The 19,481-nt window shown below is 39.9% G+C and overlaps 1 protein-coding gene across 12 annotated transcripts in view; it reads right to left on the bottom strand.

The window, feature by feature from the left end:
* Window positions 1-19,481, bottom strand: part of SYT1 (synaptotagmin 1) — a 514,215-nt gene that overhangs the window by 232,044 nt on the left and 262,690 nt on the right. For 2 of the 12 annotated variants that reach the window (XM_044979682.1, XM_044979691.1), the window contains exon 1: window positions 1,804-1,964. The exons of the other annotated variants lie outside the window; for them this stretch is intronic. The gene's annotated coding sequence lies outside the window, so the exon portion shown is untranslated. Of the gene's footprint in view, window positions 1-1,803; window positions 1,965-19,481 lie in introns of those variants that run through there. 12 annotated transcript variants of the gene reach the window in all.

The following is a 19,481-nucleotide window of genomic DNA, read 5'->3' as shown; positions in this document are numbered from 1 at the left end:
TCTCTATGGGGCTTTAGTCTTCAAATAACCCCTTCACTTTTGACCTCATTGCTTCTAGTTTGCCCCTTTTTATCTATATTAGCTAACCGAAGAGATGTTTACTTCTCCTGATTTAGGGTTTCCAAAGCAAAATCAAAGTTATAGATGCCATGACTGTAGCTGCAGCACTACTACAACATGCAGCAATGACAACAGCTTCTCTTTGTTATAATCGTTCTTGCTCTTTGACTGTGTTGGATCCTTCCATGGCTTTCGGCAGCAATTTTCACCCAGGGTGGCAAAGAGTTTGTTTTCTTCATGAAGAAAAATAAAGGTAAGAAAGCTAAACACGTTCATTTTTATAGTAAAGTAAAAAGTGAGTGAAAATGAGATGAAGCTTGCAGGCAAAGAATGGTGTTTCATTTAAGGTTAGACTTGTCTACACTGAGAAGTTAATTCAGATGAAATTTGGGTGTGAATTTCAAGCAGGATAGCTACTCCAAATTAACTCCCTATGTGGATGCTCTTATTCCAAATTAGTTTACTATGAATTATCTTAATTCACTTCCAAAATAGATTATGTTAATTTGGAATAAAACCATGCTTATTTGGGAATAAGAGTGTTAATCAGGAATAGCTGTTCCTGAACAACTCCCCATGTAGACGATGCCTTACTTAATGCCAAGAGTGATATATGTTCTTTAACAGGAAGGGAACATCTATTAAGATTTACCTATGACAACATAACACACATGCACACATAGAGAGCATAATACATAACAAAGGATTGATGGGAATTATGGGAAAGCATATGCATACATGTATGTGACACTCATTAATGGTGATGTTCCTATGATTACTGAAAGATCTCCTGCTAAAGATGTAATTTATACTTAGCATCATCGTTAGATATTGTACCTACCTGCACACACAAATGTATCTCTACGATCCTGCACAGCAATACGACTTTTTTAATATTAAAAAAAACCCCATGCCATTACAAAAAAAATATCCAGGGTCTGCGCTCTGCTATATATCCTCACTTCTCACATGTATGGGTAGCATTTGGATTTACCTTGCACACAAAAAGATACATGTGGACATAGGCCAGCGCTCATTGCAATTTGCAGCCTGTTGTCTAATTCAAAGAGTAATCTTTCCCTAGCTTTCTGTGGCTGACATGATTACCATAAATAAATTAATTAAAGTACTGTACACTATAGGCAGGCAAAACATTTCCAGCTTTAAATGATGAGGGAAGTACAGAATAATTCCTTCAAGCAGTAGGTCCACACACATTTAATTCTCACAATACAAGTTTTGATTAAAAGTCTGAAAATAAAAAAAGACTTAAATCTTACATTTCTGTACATAAAATAAATGAGTGTTAATAGGAGACAGTTCCACAGTATGTTGCTAGTGTTATTTTTTCTCCTGATTTACTAAGGTTGCTGCATTTGATTGATTGCAATTTTCTCCATTTCTTAGCATTATGCCAAATGGAAACATTTTGTTCCATCCATCTTAGCAAGTGACACAATGTTCCCTGGCATGTGACATTAATAAAAAGTCATGCTGGCTGTCTCTCTTGGCTGGTCACATCAAGGTTGATCTTTGATAGCTTTTTATGTTCAGTGAGATTTGTCAATCAAGCCTCTATTTAAATCTTAAATACATTTCAGAAAATCCACTCATTATAAAAGTCTTTCTTAAAAATTTACATGAGGGGATTTTTCATGTGGTAGCAACGGAGAGGCCTTAGCTCTGCTTATCTTTTTCTCAGCAATATCTTCAGAGCATTAGAAGTGAGGATTAGATTCTTACCTGGTACCCAATATAGTCCCTTTCTGGAGCTCTACACAAGTGTGCTGTAAAGTGACCTAGCACTGATTCCCCAGCTGCAACACTAGTCCAGCACTGGCTGTTCGTTAATCACTGACCAGTGATCCTGACATTTCTGAAGAGCTTTCCTGAGATATAAAAGTAGACATAGCCACACAGGATTAATACATGGTGCCAGAAACAAAATTTCCGCTCTTTCCTTCAGCAATGCAACTCACGTCTTGCAAAAGACAGCTACTCAAGCACATTCAAGGGCATTCCCCGAGAAACAATATGCTAATTCCATAGCTCAAGCTGCTGGGTCCTGGTGCACATCAGAGTACACTGAAGAAAGATACCCGAGTCAATGACAGACTATTTAACCTAATGAATAATGCTTCACAATGTAATGTTTTATTACTGTCTCATAACATCATATACACACGTGATCAATAAATTACTAAAAGTCATGATAGAAAATGCAACGAATACTAGAGTCTAGTTCTAATTTAAACACTGTTTTTTGTGGAACCGTCTAGACCGATTAAAGAGGTTAAAATACATTTGATTACAGAGACTCAGACAATGATCTAAAATTATAAAGTTTTACTGTACACTTTGAGCATTTTCATAGCCTCTCAACAAGGGAAATATCAATATGTCATGTCTCTTAGCTGCTGCACTGATCTAGCTCCCAGGCTTTATGTTTCATTTCTAAGCACATGTATGGTTTTTTTTTTATGAACACTTTGAGTTATATAACACTGCTGCAGTTGTATCAATGTGCATAAAGAAAATGAACAAACACCAGCCAACCAATCCACAGTAGAAGAATTCCCATAGTAACAAAAGTCATGGATATGGATATTACAACTATCCTCCTCAGAGAGTTAAGCACTTATGCAGAAAATAAGCCTATGCAGCATGAACATTATTTGGAACGGCTAAAAACAATTTATATCATGGGGAAGAGGGGAGAGGAAATGAGGAGAAAGGATACAGAAAGGTCTATGAATCTGTGCAAATCCAGCCTGTCCTTCAGTGAGACAGCATATAGGCTGTTAGCAAGTGAGACACTGATTGCATGATCAAAGCAAAAAAGTGTAGTGCATAAGTGTTGATCTCCCAGCTGACACTGAAGCAATGAATTATCTCAAGTGAATGATCATTCACAATAATTATTTTTGTCAAGTAACAATTACTGCAACATATTCTTAAGGATTTTCTTGGTTTCCAAATATCCTATTATAAATGTTATGTAACAATAATAATTAAGTTTGGGAGTAGAATGTATTTAATCTTTTTCTTTTTTGTAAGTGTTTTGTGATATCCATTGTAACCTCTAGTGCTTTTATAGATGAAAGTTTGTGCAAAGTTGTGCATAAGTTAGAAATTAATTAAATGAATTTACATGTGCAATCAGGAAAAATGTTCACACTGAACGATGAAAGAAAGTTGTTTTACAAGGTCATCCTACAGTGGGGTCAACTCTGTGACACTACTGTGACTTTATAGACTTTGAGGGTTTCTTGTGATGAAATACAGCCAGCTCAGGAATGTTGCCAGAACTCCTTGCAATTTCCATCTTTGACCACTAGAGACAACTGCCTCTAGCACCTGAGCACCAGACACCTCTGTGTGCTTGGAGGGGGCTGTGTCCAAGAGCAGGTCCAGAACAGCAGAGCTGGCCCCCAATCCATGCTCAGCAGTAGCACCCTCTTCTCCTCCTCCACCACAGTACAGTGAGGGGGACAAAAGAGCCCTCTGGAAGCCCTTCTTGGGCTGGCTGATGATGGGGCAGCTGTGGGAGATTGCCGGTGGGGATGATTTGGGGAGCCCAGGGCTTGTGCACACATTCTGTAGGCATTTAAAATTGAATTTTCACCCTGAAATTATCTCACACACACACTAGCAGAGATTGGGGAGTTCAAAAACTAGAAATCAGACTAACAAAAATATATATTTTTGAATTTCATTATATTTAGCCTATTCTTATGAATTCTGATTGTTCTGACTAGTGATTTTTGAACTCTTAGGGTTGGCAATACTGTACAATGCAGTGTCATCACATATTAACTCACTGCAACACCTTTTTGGCCCACCTTAGCCCAGCTTGGGACAGGAGACTTAGTGGTGGGGATGGGGAGTCATGGAGGGAGGGCCCTGCCTGCATGATGTGGAAAGTCAACGGGCCAGAGTGGAGAAGCAGACCAACTCTGGGACAGGGGCCACTGTGGGGTGAATTTGGGATGGGATTGGTGTCCAAGCCTCCCACCCCCAAACCAGGACTTTTCACCCATGAGGGCAGGATGCTACCCCCACCCCTGTATCACAAGCCCCAGGGGGCAAGACTCATCTCTCCACCTAGCATAGTCCCCCACTTCAAATGGTGTCCTGTAGCCCCTGCTCTCCTATGTCTTAAGTCAGAGATACTTTGCTTGTAGCTCACGTGCCTCATACTTAGCAGCTGTTTGTACATGGTTCTTACTGACTCCACCAGTCTGATTAGTGGTCCCTAATGAAAACAGATCAGAGGTTTGGGCACCATCCCAAACCGCAAATCCGAGATAAGGAACTGCTGGGGTCTCTCTCTGGCAGCCAGAAGGGAGGATGGAGAAAGAGGGAGAGGATATATTGTGTTGAATGGAGCCATTCACTCCTGGCATTGTGTTGACATACTTGTGTTGTAGTGAGTTAATATGTGATGACACTGCATTGTGACATACTGCATATTGATGAAGTGTTACAAAGCAAACATGGCAACACAGCGATCAGGGCAGCATGTTGCAGTCATATTATGGCTGTTTGTATTTCTGTTCATAGGGGAAGGAAACAGCTTATTAATTCCCACAGCTGTGTTTTATCACCACTCCTTTCACACCATTTTTGCACTTCTAATTTAACACAAATAGGTCCCAATCCTTCTCTGGCAAGACTCCCACAGATGTAAATCAGAGTTTTCCCATGAGTAAGGAACATAGGATTGGGCTTGTTTTGCTTTTAAGCTTTGTTTGCAACTTTGTATTCCCTTCTTTGTGTTCATTAAATTAAATTCTCTATCTTCTGAAACATTCAGTTGTGAACATTTCAATATTTATGTAGGTGAGCAATCATCTAGTAAGATAAATAATTTTAAATTCAATTAATGCAATACAGTGCAATAGTTAATAAGTAGTACCTAGATGCCCTAACCAAGGGTAGGGTTCCCTCATGTTAGGGGTTGTACAAACACAGAAACAATCCATACACTGAACAGCTTACAGACAAGGCACACAAAGGGTGGGAGAAAGGAAGTGTTATTTTCCTCCTTTTACACACGGGGAAGAGAGGCACTGAGGGATTAAAGCATTTATCCAAGTTCATCCAGGAAGCCTGTGGGAAAGCCAGGAATTGAATCCACATCTCCAGAGTTCTACTTCCTCCATCACCTGGCCTCTCTCTCTGGAAGAGCTGGTTGAAAAAAAATGATTTTTATTCCCCATCAAAAATGCTATTTTGTCAAAAGCAAAGTGTTTAATGGAAATATGTTGGTTTCAACACAAATTTCAAACTACCCCAACCCAGAATAGTCAGTAGCCCAGTGGTTAGGTCACTCACAGCGGATGTAGGAGACCCATGTTCATATACTGGTTCTATCTGATTTGAATTGGGGACTTCAACTTGGGCCTTCCACATCTCAGATGAGTGCCCTGATTACCAGGCTACTGGCTCTTTTTCACAAAATGTGAAAGAGTTTATTTTTGCCCCATGCTGGAATGGCAACAAATTTTAAAACCTCAATATTTTTCATGAAACAGATTTTTTTTCTCGCCAGCTCTGCCATCCATACCAGATGCTGGTGCTGATTCTGCCCCCAAGTTACAGTAAAATAGGAAACTTTGGAGGAGAGATCTTCCCTTCAGTGCGGACACGTTGCCGCCTCACTGTTGGAACACTGTATGCTTTTCTCTCTGCTGTGCTTTGGGCTGCACATCTATTACAACAGCCTAGCATCACTGCATTGTCTAGGCATAATGGGCAAAGATTTTGTTTTACTATATAAACATCTATCAACAGAAGCTTGAAACTAATTTTTCTCAATTTCTTTTTCTGCCTTTTATATTTCTAAGATGTTTTATCTCCTTAGTCCTGGGTCACAGGCTACTAGTTTGGAAAAAGCTCACTTGAGACTCAGAGATAATGAAAACAGCCAAATAATAAAAGAACATTTAAGGCCACTACTATGGGATCTACCTCCATGGGTTCTGTAATATAGCAACCCAGGCATCAGTTATAAAAAGTTCCTGTACTACAGCTGCAGCTGTGACCTGCCAGGGTAAAGTCCAGCAAAGGTACAACACATGGAATCAGTGCCAAATCTAGGCTTAAAAAAACAGGGATACCAGTGAACACTTTCAAGATAGCACTTTCACTACATCCTTTTCCTTCACAGAAGCTCCCCAACACCATGGTGACTTAGATCTTAGTCCATCTTGTGCTTTGCTGCACATTGGGCTACCCATATTTGCCATCCTTGCCTGTCAACTTCCCTTCTCTCCAAATCTTGATGTCGTTCAGAACTATTCGTTTCCATGTTATTCGCAGCCTTCCTCTCTTTCTTCTTGTGTTTTCTGGCTTCCATTCAAGGACGGAATTTGGCAAGCATTTTTTTCCATTTCAGCACATGTCCCAACCACCGATGTCTTCTTTTGTAGATTATTTGTGAGAGGGTACCTTGTCCAGTAATTTTACTGACTTCTTCATTCGTCTTCCTATCTCTATATGTTATTCCCAATATTCCCATGGTGCAGTATTATGCAATATGATTAGGAAAAAAAATCTATTTCCAAACTGTTGAGAATCTGGCAACTACTTAGGGGTGGAACTGGTTCAGCATGGAGCCTGTTGTGGTGTAGACTAAGGCCAGTGTCTTTGTTCTTCTCCCAGTCAATCTGTGCAGATATGCACAACTGTGTGAATGCCTCTCATGCAGAACCCTATATGGGATACTTTAAATAGGGAGATTAGACAGAATTGAGAAGGGAGGATTTGGTAATGGTAAAGTCCACCGTGTCACACTTATTTTTTCCTTATTGTTTTTCTTTTATCTTCTCTTCCTTTCTAGTTTGTTTTTTCTTACAATCCTACCTTCCCTTTTTCACCGATCTTTTTACTTTAATTATGCTATCCCTAAGGCCACAAATTTTATTTTAAATTGACAGAGTTTGTAGGAACATAAGTTGCTGCTGCACGGTATCAGACATGGTCATAAGTGTTTCCATAGTAGGATCAGAAAGCAACCAAGAACATGGTCCTTTGAGCCACATGAGCAGCAAAGAAGACTGGAAAGCAATTAGATTTGGCCAAAATGAGAATATTCCTGGCATGAGGAGAGCTCTAAGTAGGCATGAAGCCAGCATAGCTGTCTGCTGCACCATGCCCCCGCACTTGTTTCCAGCATAGGAACTGGAGCACACTGCACTTCAGTTATATTGAATTGGTGCATGTTTCCTTAGGCACCATAACCAGCTGGCATAAATTGGAGCAGCCCCTATGCTGTTCAAACCTACACCACAGTTCACTGTAGCCTCGATCTGCCCTGACAATCAGGGAGCTGTGACTAAAACTATGACTTCAGTGGGGCTTACAACCCAATGCAGAATCTGAGCATTAGTGAAGTGATTTTTTAAAGAAAAGAATTACTACATAAAATACATAAAAGAGTAAAATAAAATTAACAATAATAATCAAGCTTGCTCACCAGGTGGGTTTTCTCAGGCTGTAATTAGAAAGCCTACAATCTTATGCAAAATGTTCACGTACCTTTTTAATTACCATGGCACATTATTCTAATGTTATAAGTCATTAAGCTACCCTCTCTTACTTAACAGTCAATGCAGGAAGTAAAAATAAATAAATAAATATTACAAACAGATCTGAAGCATTCTTGAATATTTTCTCATTAGCACATTTATCTTCCACTGAGTTTACAGGTTCATCCTCAGCATTAAAATTTAAGAATTCCTACTAAGCTCTAAAGCAAGAGAGGCCAAATTAAACGTCTTAAAACTCTGATTGATATCTAGGAAAACACTGTGAATGCATTTATAAAATACCTGCTTCAAGTAAAAACTTAGCAGTCAGAAGACATTAAATAAAAATATATTTTGTTACATGGAAATTTTCACAAAATGAGCTGAAACTCTGTGGAAGGTGGTTTCTGTTATAAATGGATGAGCAGCAAGATGAGAACATAATAAATCCATTAAAATATTTTTGTTGCACTTTTTACAAATGAAAAACAAGGAACTTGCGCCAGTACTAAAAAATTATAGTCTCTATTCATAAACTCCCAAATCACATGGTGGGCAGCTTTCTCAAGCATTCACTTCAGAGATACAGACCTTTCTTTTAAATTAATACAGAATGATATTTTGTGGCAGCAGCCATTTAACATTCCTTTGCAAAGAAAAATCTTTATAAATTCATGAAAAATAGGCTAATAGAGATTTATGAAGTCGTGAAAAATATACTACCTTAAGCAAAAACCCCACATGCTCATTCTGACAATGGTATGGTGACATTTTCTCTGCCCATCAAAAACATTATTCACCTCCTCCAGGCAGATCAGTGAGTAGAATTTTGGAAGGTTGGTCTAGTATGAAATCACCTCTGTAAGAAGCTGATTTTATGTGATAATTACAGTTTTAGCTATAGCTCTACAATGCATGAAGCATTAACTAGTGACAACTCATAATTGATGTAGTGAAAGTGATGTACACAATTGTAATTGAAAATGATGTATTCTAATGCAACACTCTGATTATCACATAGCCTTCAATGCGGGCTAACATCAAATGGTCTTGTAACATGACAAGGTAATTCTGGTAACAGTAAATGAAATGAATTGATATCATGGCTACATTTTAGAGAGGTGTGTGCCAAACTCCCCAGGAATGGCAGGATTTAGATATCTGAAAAGTAGTAGTACCTATACTTGCAAAACCTGTTTTAAATGTCCTTTTCCCATTGCTATTCTACTCATTTCTTTGTTTACAGGTTCAAAGGTTCAGAGAATACAATTCTGTATTATTTATTAACAATGTTATAATCATATTAATTACTGAATTAATGAAGTAATGCAGTAATTAGTACATTAATACTCTTTACTTTGTACTGGAATCAATTAAGTATACTGAAAATAATTTAGGCATATCTAGCAAGGTGCTGAGTGTCCCAAGACCCTGTTTCAGCAAAGTATTAACTTCAGTTGGACTTAAGCACATGCTTAAGTGCTTTGTTGAATGAGGATCAGAGTTTCTACCGATGATAATGAAAGCTAAAAGTACTCAGCATTTTCCAGAACTGGGACCAAAAGGGATCAAGTTCAACAAAATATGAACCAGTGAATAGTGTATGGCCAAGCAGAAATCACGTTTAAAGATATTGCTATGAGAAAAGGGGTGCTCTGCTCTCAGCTCTCTGAATTTTATTGCATTTGCTACAAGGCTGTTCCGTATTCTGAAATGAGGAACAGGAGAAGATTTGAAAAATATTCTGATACAGTATCAGGATTTGTTCTTCCAATTAAAGATACAGGATGTATTAAACTGATACACTATTGACATTGGGGAGAGTATGTCTCTTGAAAGCCACATCAATAGTTACCTATTTACAAAAAAATAAAAGGCTTGAAATATATTAAGCAGCAACAATAACAGCCTTCCACCCATGTTTGGGCTTGCATATTGTGGGCACTCCTGGAAACACAGTTTCAATATCTCCAATAACTGCATTTAGGATAGCAGATTTTGCAGCATGACAATAACTGCAGAATAGCAAATGTTAAATTTGTAAATGATGCCCACTGTAAGAAAAAGCCTGGCAGCACAGGTTCTGTATAGAGTACAAATTACCAAAGGCTAGATTTTGTATTCCTTATTCAGAGTAACAGGGTCTTCTACTCTCGACAAGGCAAAAGAGAACATAGCAGGAGAGAACGGGCCACAGACATGAAGGGAGAGGTCTGCATGTCCACAGCATTCTCCTCCGTAGCTCCCCAAAAGTGAAGAAGTCTCTCGAGGAATTCTGTGGATGGGCCTGGGAAAAAACAAGGGTTCAGAGGAAGGCTGGTCTAATGGATAAGGCACAGTGGTAGAAAGGATAGACTAAGACAAAGCACAAGACTGATTCTCAAGAAATCTGGATTAAATACCCTGCTCAGGCACACACTTCCTGTGCAAGTCATTGTATCCTGTGCCTCGGCTCCCCGGATGGGGATAGCACTGCTTACCTCGCGGGGGTGTTGTGAAGATAAAAATCAATTATTGTGAAATAATACTGTAATGAGATCCACATCAGCATCTAGATAGAAAGCTAATAGCAGCACTGGTATTAAAGGACTCATCCTGTCAAAAGAGTGAGCGTGTTCAATTGGGAGGACCCATGGTGAAAAAACTCTGGGTCCAACAAGCTCTCCCCTGTGGTCCTCAAGTTTTACTAGTGGTGCACCCAGTGCTTCCATCTCAAGAAAATGATAAACCTATCCTGAGAGGAGGTGTCATCTAACTCCTTTGAGCACAAGCTTTATCCACTTGTTTGCTTATCCAAGAAAGTCAAAGGGAGTTTTGCATAAAGAAATACTATTGGAGAGTTTAACACTAACATAACTAATTTTCATCTATTCCCTAAAGTGACTTGGTGTGTCACCGGACTCCACTGCAGGTTAAAAATAGTTTACCACACCACACCTTTTATAACTGGTAATCAATAGGCAGAAGGGCTTCCAAAAGGCAAGGAAAAGATTGTTTTACAGCAAGCTGTGGTAGTTTAAAGTAATAAGATAAGCCACCTGGAGATGCTTCAGGACCAAACACACACATGGTGAGTCAATTGAAAATGATTCCTCCTAGACTGTTGAGAGGGTCAGGATTACAAGGACACCTCAAATGGGAATCCCCACCATGTAAGCTCTGTGCTGCTTGGGAGTGAGTGGAGACAGCATATATAAGTTGACCTGAACTCTGCCCAATATAGGGTTATCCTCTTCTTGCTCCTAAGCCTGCCTTACCCCTCTCCTCTCTCCTTTGCAGATCCCAACTCCATGGACAACTTTCTGTAGGATTTTAGGAAGGAGAGATAGTGCCCTGAAGGTAACTGGTTCTTACCCATCTATGCAGAAATGCAAGTTATATGGCTGGGGAGATGACTACTTGAGAACATGCTCTGGCCCAAGGTCCTGTGATGTGTCAAAAGTATAACACTCTTGTATTATTTTATAAAGTAAGATTGATACAACATGCAAAGGAGTTTCCCAACAAATAGTTAAAACAATCAAACAATTCTCACTCAGAAGCAAGCTGGCGGGATCCCTGGAGATTATCATATAGACAAGCTCTCAGAGTGCTTTCTACAAGGTTCTGAAATCCCTCAGCTCCCATTAACACCAGTGGGTGTTGCGGATGCTCAGCAACTTGCTGGATGGGAGCCATATTTGGCAAGCATGAGCTATTGTCTCTCACACAGAGGGCCCATTTGAAATAATACGAGGATACGAGCAGTTAATTTCAAGCAGCTTTCCTTCATAGCCCACAGTAATCAAGATAGACAGGCCACACCATAGAAACTATACCATAACGTAAATAAAAATTACTGAATCATTTCCTGATCTTGTGTCCAAGGCCACTCCTTTATCTTCTTAAGAGAAATTAACTCACAGCTTGAATCCTTGGAAATCACAACAATACTAACACCATTTATTATTGATGTGACAATTTATTTTCGCAACACATTATTCCACATTGCAAAGTTATTAATGTAACCAATGACAATGGAAATGTGCAGATTTAGGGATTTCTTACGTTGATTGTTTTAGGGTCTTCCAAAATCTAAGCTTCTCTTTTACAGTGAGGAGGCTGCTAGCCCTTCTGCTTGTGAAGATAACCTTTGCAAAGTAAAACAATGGTCAGTCATCTTGCCTAGCCTGCAACCTAACAGGTTGACATAATAGCACCAAGGAAAAAAAGTATGAACTTCCTCATTCATCTGATTGTGGTATTAATGTTGAAGCTTCAATTGTTAAGTTTTTAATCTCAAAATGTAAATGTCAATGATGTCAACCACTTCACTGTTAATGATGGAGCAAATACATCTAGTGAATGCACTTTTCTAAGGGCACTTTTCTAAGATACCTGGCACTAACTGACATTCCATTTATTTGAAGGGATGTTCTACAGAAAAACTGTTACCTGCACTGTCACACAGGCACTTTCAAAGCAGCCACAGCTAGGACAGTTAAACAACAAAGTGGGACAGCTGGGTTGACTTTTCATTTAACTCAGAGACAATGTGAAAAAAATATCACCAAAAAATCCCCTTTAAAAGTGATGACATCTTGCCATTTTTAACCTTTTATCTAAGTTTAACAGATGCAGTATGCTACTAACATGGAAAAATGTGCAAACTAGATGAACTCTCTGACAACTGAAAGTTGCTCGTTTTTATACAGAAAAAGGAGAGGTCCTCTACAAAATCTTGAAAGAAATCTCCATAAAATGATGTCCTTTTTCAAACATATCATTTGAAGCTAGTTTAATCAAAAGAGATCATCTCTCACTAATGAAACAATCATGCAAAAGAGCAACTTCAAAGTTGTCATTCTACCAAAGTTTCTTAAAACACTTCAAAGTGCAGTTAGATTTAACCAGTAAATTTTACACACACGTTATCAAACTTGAAAATATGTATGCAGTGTTGTTGTAGCCGTCTTGGTCCCAGGATATTAGAGAGACCAGGTGGGTGAGGTAATATCTTTTATTGGACCAAATTCTGTAGCCGAGAGAAACAAACTTTTGAGCTACACAGAGCTCCAAAGAAGCTCAAAAACTTGTCTCTCTCACCAATAGAAGTTGGTGCCATAAAAAAAATATAACCTGACCCACCTTGAAAATATGTCTCTTTTCCCCCTACTTTTATGAAGCTGAAATTGTTGATAGAATGGAAAGAGGAGGGTTATTCAAGGAGAGACAAGAACAGGAGTGGGGCAGAGCCATGTAGTGTCATAATGGCTTTCACAAGACTTTTGAACTTGATGTGGAGGAGAAGAGAGATTCAAAGAGAAGATGTGGTCAGAGGAACAGAACATAAGATCTTTGCTGTTGGTTTTGTATGGACTGTTGGGAGAGGGGCATAGCAATGCGTGTGTTGTGCATATCAGTGAAGAGGAAGCTACACTGACAAAGATGGAAGAGATAATGAGAACCAGGATGAGAGATTTAGGTCTTCAGAGAGACAGAGAGTTGAACGTTAGAAATGTTGGTTAGAATTGTTTGAATAACTTTTTTTTTGTTCCTATTGAATAAGAAAAATGAACCATTTAATTACTAATCATTACCCACACGTAGATTTGGTGTAACTGGCCATCATGGTTTGTTTTAGACTTTGAGAAATAAACATGCAGTACGAAATTCATGAAGATTCAGACTCCCACATATATTATTTAATCTGCTGAAACTGTTTTCATCCTGGACCACAAGTATAGACTGTCAAGTCAGGTACTTGCTCACCTGAACTAAGTAGCATTCGTTCTTTGATATGTTTATTTTGTGCTTAGATTTATTTTTAAAACACCATCTTCATATTACTTATGTTACTGAGATACATTAGGGATAGCTACTAGAAGCACTGAGCAAGCACATAAATAGAAAATGGCTAACTGGGAGGCACAAGAAACTGGTGAATAGGCAATATTATTCATGTTGATAACAGATAATGCAACCCATATGATAATTTTATTTATGTGTTAAAACATCTATATAGTCCATGAAATCTCTACACATATTCCCTTAACACCCACAATAGGTGAAATCTTGACCCCACTGAAGTAAATCACAAAATTCCCATTGATTTCAATGGGACCACGATCTCACTCATTGAATTTAAATGTTGAGCTGTTTCAAAATAATGTTATAAAAATTAAATAAGTCCCTTTTATGTTTTATATTCTATATGATATTTCTTGGATTATACCAACTGAAATAAACCACTGAGTTTGTTCTAAGAGATGATTTCTTTCTCGCCCTCCCCCTCCAACAAATTTTTACATATGATTCATGTAGAGACTGCTTGTTGCTAGAAGAGTTGCTGTAGATAAGGGAAGCAATAATTAGTGCAAGAATCTTCACTTAGGGTGTATATTGAAATGAGATTTCAAACCTTATTAATTTTTGGAATAGAGAATAATGGAGGAAAATATAAAGCAATAAAAATACTATGGAAAGAAAATATAAGAGTTAGACAAGGGTGAAAGTAACTTAAAGGATTTACCAGTACTCTGGAGTCCTTAGGAGGGGGCGGGGCCTCAACCAGAAGAGGCGGGGCCTTTAAATCGCTGGGCGCCTTAAATCAGGATTTAAAGGGACCGAGGCTGGAGCTGTGGTAGCAGCAGCTGGGAGCCCCGGGTCCTTTAAATCACCCCCAGAGCTCCCAGCTGCAGAGGCCACTACCGCAGCGGAGTCCCAGGCACTTTAAATCACCATTGGAGGGGGTTCCCAGCTGCCGCCACTACCCCGGGGCCCCGGGCTCTGGTGGAGCTTTAAAGGGCCCGGAGCTCCACTGCAGTAGTGGCAGCTGGAAGCCCCTGGCCCTTTAAATCACGCCAGAGCCCTGCTGCCACTACCCCAGGGCTCCAGCAGTGGGGCTCGGGTGGCAATTTAAAGGGCCCCGGAGGGTAGTGGCAGTGGGAGCGCTGGGCTCTTTAAATTGCCACCTGAGCCCCGCTGCCAGAGCCCCGGGGTAGCAGCAGCAGCCAGGGGCTCCAGCGGTGATTTAAAGGGCCCAAGGCTCTGGCTGCCGCTACTGCCCAGGGCCCTTTAAATCATCCCTGGAGCCCTGCTGCCGGAGCCTTGGGGAGGCGGCGGCGGGGCTCCAGCGGCTATTTTAAGGGCCGAGGTGGTAGCGGCTGCCAGAGCCCCAGGCCCTCTAAATCGCCACCAGAGCCCCGCCACTACCCCAGGGCTCTGGGGATGATTTAAAGGGACCAGGGCAGTAGCTGTGGCTTGAGTCCTGGGCCCTTTAAATACCGCTACCCCAGGGCTCTGGCAGCAGAGCTCTAGCGGCAATTTAAAGGGCCTGGGGCTCCAGCCACTGCTGGGAGCCCCAGATCTTTTAAATTGCCGCCAGGGGAAGCCGATCCACCCCAGTACGCTGTACAGGGGTGTACTGGCTTACTTTCACCTCTGGAATTAGATGATTAAGCTTTTACATTTTCTTTGTAACTTCTACTCTTACTTGCAGTGTAACTATTCAAATTGCAATCAACTAAAATATTTAATTAGCTTTTGCACACACAAAAGATTCATTAGTAGATTCTTTTATGTTTCCTATGTCAATTCTCTTTATAAAGTTCTGAGAAATGCATGCTATAATTTTCCCTACATCACAGAGTGTGAGTATATTTCTTAAGTAATCACTCACAAGTTGTATACATATAAATACAGATTAACTCAGGTGCAGTGAATGTCTGAGTGCTTTGAACTAGACTAGAAATGAAAGATACTATAATTGCTACCTGTATATTGCACCATAAAAATTATGCACTACTATTGTTTAAATAGCTGGTATATTTGCACCTCTTTCATTCTTTTCTCCCTGGGGTGAAGAGGTCTCTGGACTACTCCCCCAAAATGGAAAAAATAGTAGTCACAGTGATTAATCTGTAAAAGAAGAGATGCCAGGGCTTAGCCCCAGCAAGCTCTGGCACAAATTAAGCACTGGCTGGTTAGCCAGCTGGTCAGTGGCTGATGGCCGGGAGCCCAGAGGAGCTGGGGCTAAGAACTGCCATGCCTAGAGGCGCTGAGGCTGAGCCCCAGCAAGGCCCAGCACAAATTAAGCACTGAGTAGCCAGCAATATAAAAATAAAGTATTAAGAATGCCGTTGTCTCTGGCCCCGTTGTAAGTCATAAGCAGTGTTCCCTCTCATTTTTTTCCATCCACGTGTGGAATGAATTTTGCTATGTGCCTAATTTTAAGCCACCCATTTTTGAAAACATTTGCCTTAATTTCTCTGTTCCACAGTTTCCCCATCTGTCAAATGGAGATAATAATGCTCTCCTACATTTACAAAGCACTTTGAGATCCTGGATGAAAGGTGCTATGCAAGTATTATCATGATACCATTGTTAGGAATAGGACTGCTTGCTGAACTTACTTTCAAATCAGTACACACACACGGGGGGTTAAAAGTTCATCTGAACATCACTGGGTTCACATTCTGTTTAGGGGATGGAAATGAAGGGACAGAGAGAAAAATCCAGTGTGTGTATGTGTCGGGGAGGGGGGGAGAAGAGAAGAGTAGAAAATGGAACAAAGCTTGAAGAGGGACAAATAAATATAAAGAGTCTGTAAAACAAGTAGCTGAGAAGGCGAGAGAAAATTTCAATTAAAAATGTTGTTCATTTACTTTATTAGGGCACTGGATTGTCAGCCTAGCTTTTGAGGGATTTTCTTCTCCCTAATACTGTACCTAACACACAACATTGACTTTGTATTAGTTGTTTTTTTAAAACCAAACCTCTCTTGGCAAAAATCCACAGCTATACATTAAAGGAAGAAATGATTCACAAACCAACCAGATTTGTGATCACTGTGAGCTCCCAAAATAATTTGAAAGGTAAATTAAAAATCTGACAAACTCCACAAAGTTCCTTTCCTCTAATTGTGATGTCAATCTTTAATAGCGAGTACTGTGCATGCATACAGAAATATAAAACCACTCCATTATACTCTCAGCTTTGCAGTAAGCAGCAGGATTAGTCATAGTTAATTACAAGATTAAAGTGGTGCCACCTACACCATTTGGATCCAGTTCCTCAGCTAGTGTAAATACAGAAAGTCAAGTTTTTCAAAAGCAGGTAGTTCTTTCGGGTGATTCAATTTTGGGGTGCTCAACTCAAGACATCTCCAGAGGTCTGATTTTTAGCAAGTGCTGAGCACCCCTTGAAAGGACCAGAAGATGAGAACCCAAAAATTGAAGTGCCCCAAATCACTAGTCGCTTTTTAAAAAATCTTGGTTCAGCCCCCTATAATTTCTGAAAGTATCACCACCACCACTGACTTTAACAAGAAAGAAGGAGCAAGTTCAACTTTGTTAGAAAAGGGAGTCCCATGTGTGTTGGTGTCACGTCATGCCATTTTTCCACTGCTCAGATGTATTCTCATCTCCTTTTTCAGAAACACCATACCATTCATATTACAAACGTGGCTAACCTTTCCACTGAACCAACTCCATGTTAGATATGGCACTACACTGTTTCCAAGTCACTGGGTACATCTACGCTGCAATTAAACATCCGTGGCTAGTCTGTGTTAGCTGACTCAGGCTAAGGGGCTCTTTAAATTGTGATGTAGGTGTTCAGGCTTGGGCTGGAGCCTGGGCTCTGGGACCCCGCGAGGTGGGAGAGTCCCAGAGCCCAAGCTCCAGCCTGAGCCCGAACGTCTACATCACAGTTAAACAGACCCATAGCACGAGCCTCACAAGCCCAAGTTAGCTGACAAGGGCCAGCCATGGGTGTTTAATTGCAGTGTAGACATACCCAGTGATGAATTGGGAGAAAATGATCTTGAATACTTATGGATCAAGGTCTTAACGGATAAAGCATAAGATGGGGTATTAGTTGGTGTCTGGTGTAGACCACCAAATCACACTAAGGAACAAGATAACCAGATCCACATACCTGTCTAGATTGTGTAGGGGAAAAAAAGCTGTGTGATCATAGGGGACTTCAATTTGAGTGATGTATGCTGGACTCTGGGAGGTCTCATGCTGTCAGTACTAAAACATCATTGAAATTTCTAAATATTATAGATGACAATTTCCTAACTCAAGTGTTGCATCCAACAAAGGAGAATTTTATATTAGACCTCATCTTGATAGATAAAGGAACTGATCACAACTAATGGTAATTTAGGTACAACTGTTCATAACTTGATCACATATACAATGTGCAAACAGAATGAAGTCCAGACCAGTGATATGTAAGTGGTGCTTTAAAAGGGCTAATTTCACAAAGCTGAAGACACATTATGAGCCAAATCAATTGAGATGAAGAATTTAAATCAGAAAAATGTGAATGATCATTGGGAATCATTTGAGAACACGTTACTAGACACCCCAAAAGACATAATCCTACAATTGAGGAAGAAAGTCGTATTGGCTAAAAATCAAGCTGATTTAGAGGGGAAGTGAAGACAGTTATAAAAATAACATATAACAAATGAATGAAAGGGGAAGTTGATAGTAATATGTATAAATCAGAACTCTAGAAAACTGATAAGGGAAGCCAAGGAACACAAGGAGAAATCTATGGCCAGCGGTGTTAAGGACAACAAAGAGTTTTTAAAGTATATTAGGAACAAAAAGAATCCTGACAATGATATTGGTCCACTACTAGATGGAAATAATAGAATTATCAATAATAATGCAGAAAAAGCAGTAGAGTTTAATAAATATTTCTGTTCTGCATCTGGGAAAGAAAGATGATGTAATCATATTACATGATAACTCTTCCCATTGCACTAATATCTCAGGAGGATGTAAAACAGCAGCTAACAAATTTAGACAATTTTAAACCAGACGGCCTGATTAACTTGTATCCAAGAGTTGTAAGAGAACTGGCTGATGACCTCGATGGACATTAATCTTGATTTTCAACATGGAGCACTGGGGAAGATCCAGAAGACTGCAAGAAAGCTAATGTCATTTCAATATTTAAAAAGCATTAATGGTATTACCTGGGTAATTATAGGCCTGTCAGTCTGACACTGATCCCAGAAATGGTAATGGACAGGCAGATATGGGACTTGATTAATAGAGAATTAAAGGAGGGTAATGTAATTAGCAAAAAACAACATGGATATATGGAAAATAGATCCTGTCAAGCTAACTTGATTAGGTTACAAAATTGGTTAATAATAAGTATTGGTAAATTGGTAAATAGTAAGGCATTTGACTTGCCATAGCATGACATTTATATTAAAAACTAGAAAGATATAAAATTAACATGACACACATTAAATGGATTAAAATCTGGATAACTGTAAAGAAATAATTGAATGGGTGTGTTTCTCATGGAGTCCCAAAGGGATTGGTTCTTCTCCCTCTGCTATTCAATATTTTTTATCAATGACCTGAAAGAAAACATAAAATCATCACTGATAAAGTTTGCAGATGACACAAAAATTGGGGGAGTCGTAAATAACTAAGAGGACAAGTCACTGATTCAGATCGATCTGGATTATTTGGTAAGCTGGGCGCAAGTAAACAGTATGTATTTTGATATGGCTAAATGTAAATGTGTTCATCTAGGAACAAAGAATGTAGGCCGCAATTGCATGCGGTACTCTATCCTGGGAAGCAGTGACTCTGAGAAGATTTGGGCTCATGGTGGATAATCAGCTGAACATTAGCTACCAGTGTGATGCCATGGCCAAAAGGGCTAATGCAGTGTTTCCCAAAGTGTGGTACGCGTACCCCTGGTGGTACGTGAAAGGGTTTCAAGGGGCACGCAGCCCTTCACCCCGGCTGGCAAGGGGCCGGCAGTGGCCTGAGCAGGGCTGGCGGATGGAACCCCGGACCTGCGGCGGGCTGAGTGGCTCAGCCCGCTGCTGGTCTGGGGTTCCGTCTGCCGGCTCCTGCCAGCTGGGTC

Source organism: Mauremys mutica, chromosome 1 (genome assembly GCF_020497125.1).
Source record: "Mauremys mutica isolate MM-2020 ecotype Southern chromosome 1, ASM2049712v1, whole genome shotgun sequence".
Taxonomy (NCBI): domain Eukaryota; kingdom Metazoa; phylum Chordata; order Testudines; family Geoemydidae; genus Mauremys; species Mauremys mutica.
The sequence above is the reverse complement of the archived record's forward strand: the minus strand, read 5'-3'. Positions and strand labels throughout refer to the sequence as shown.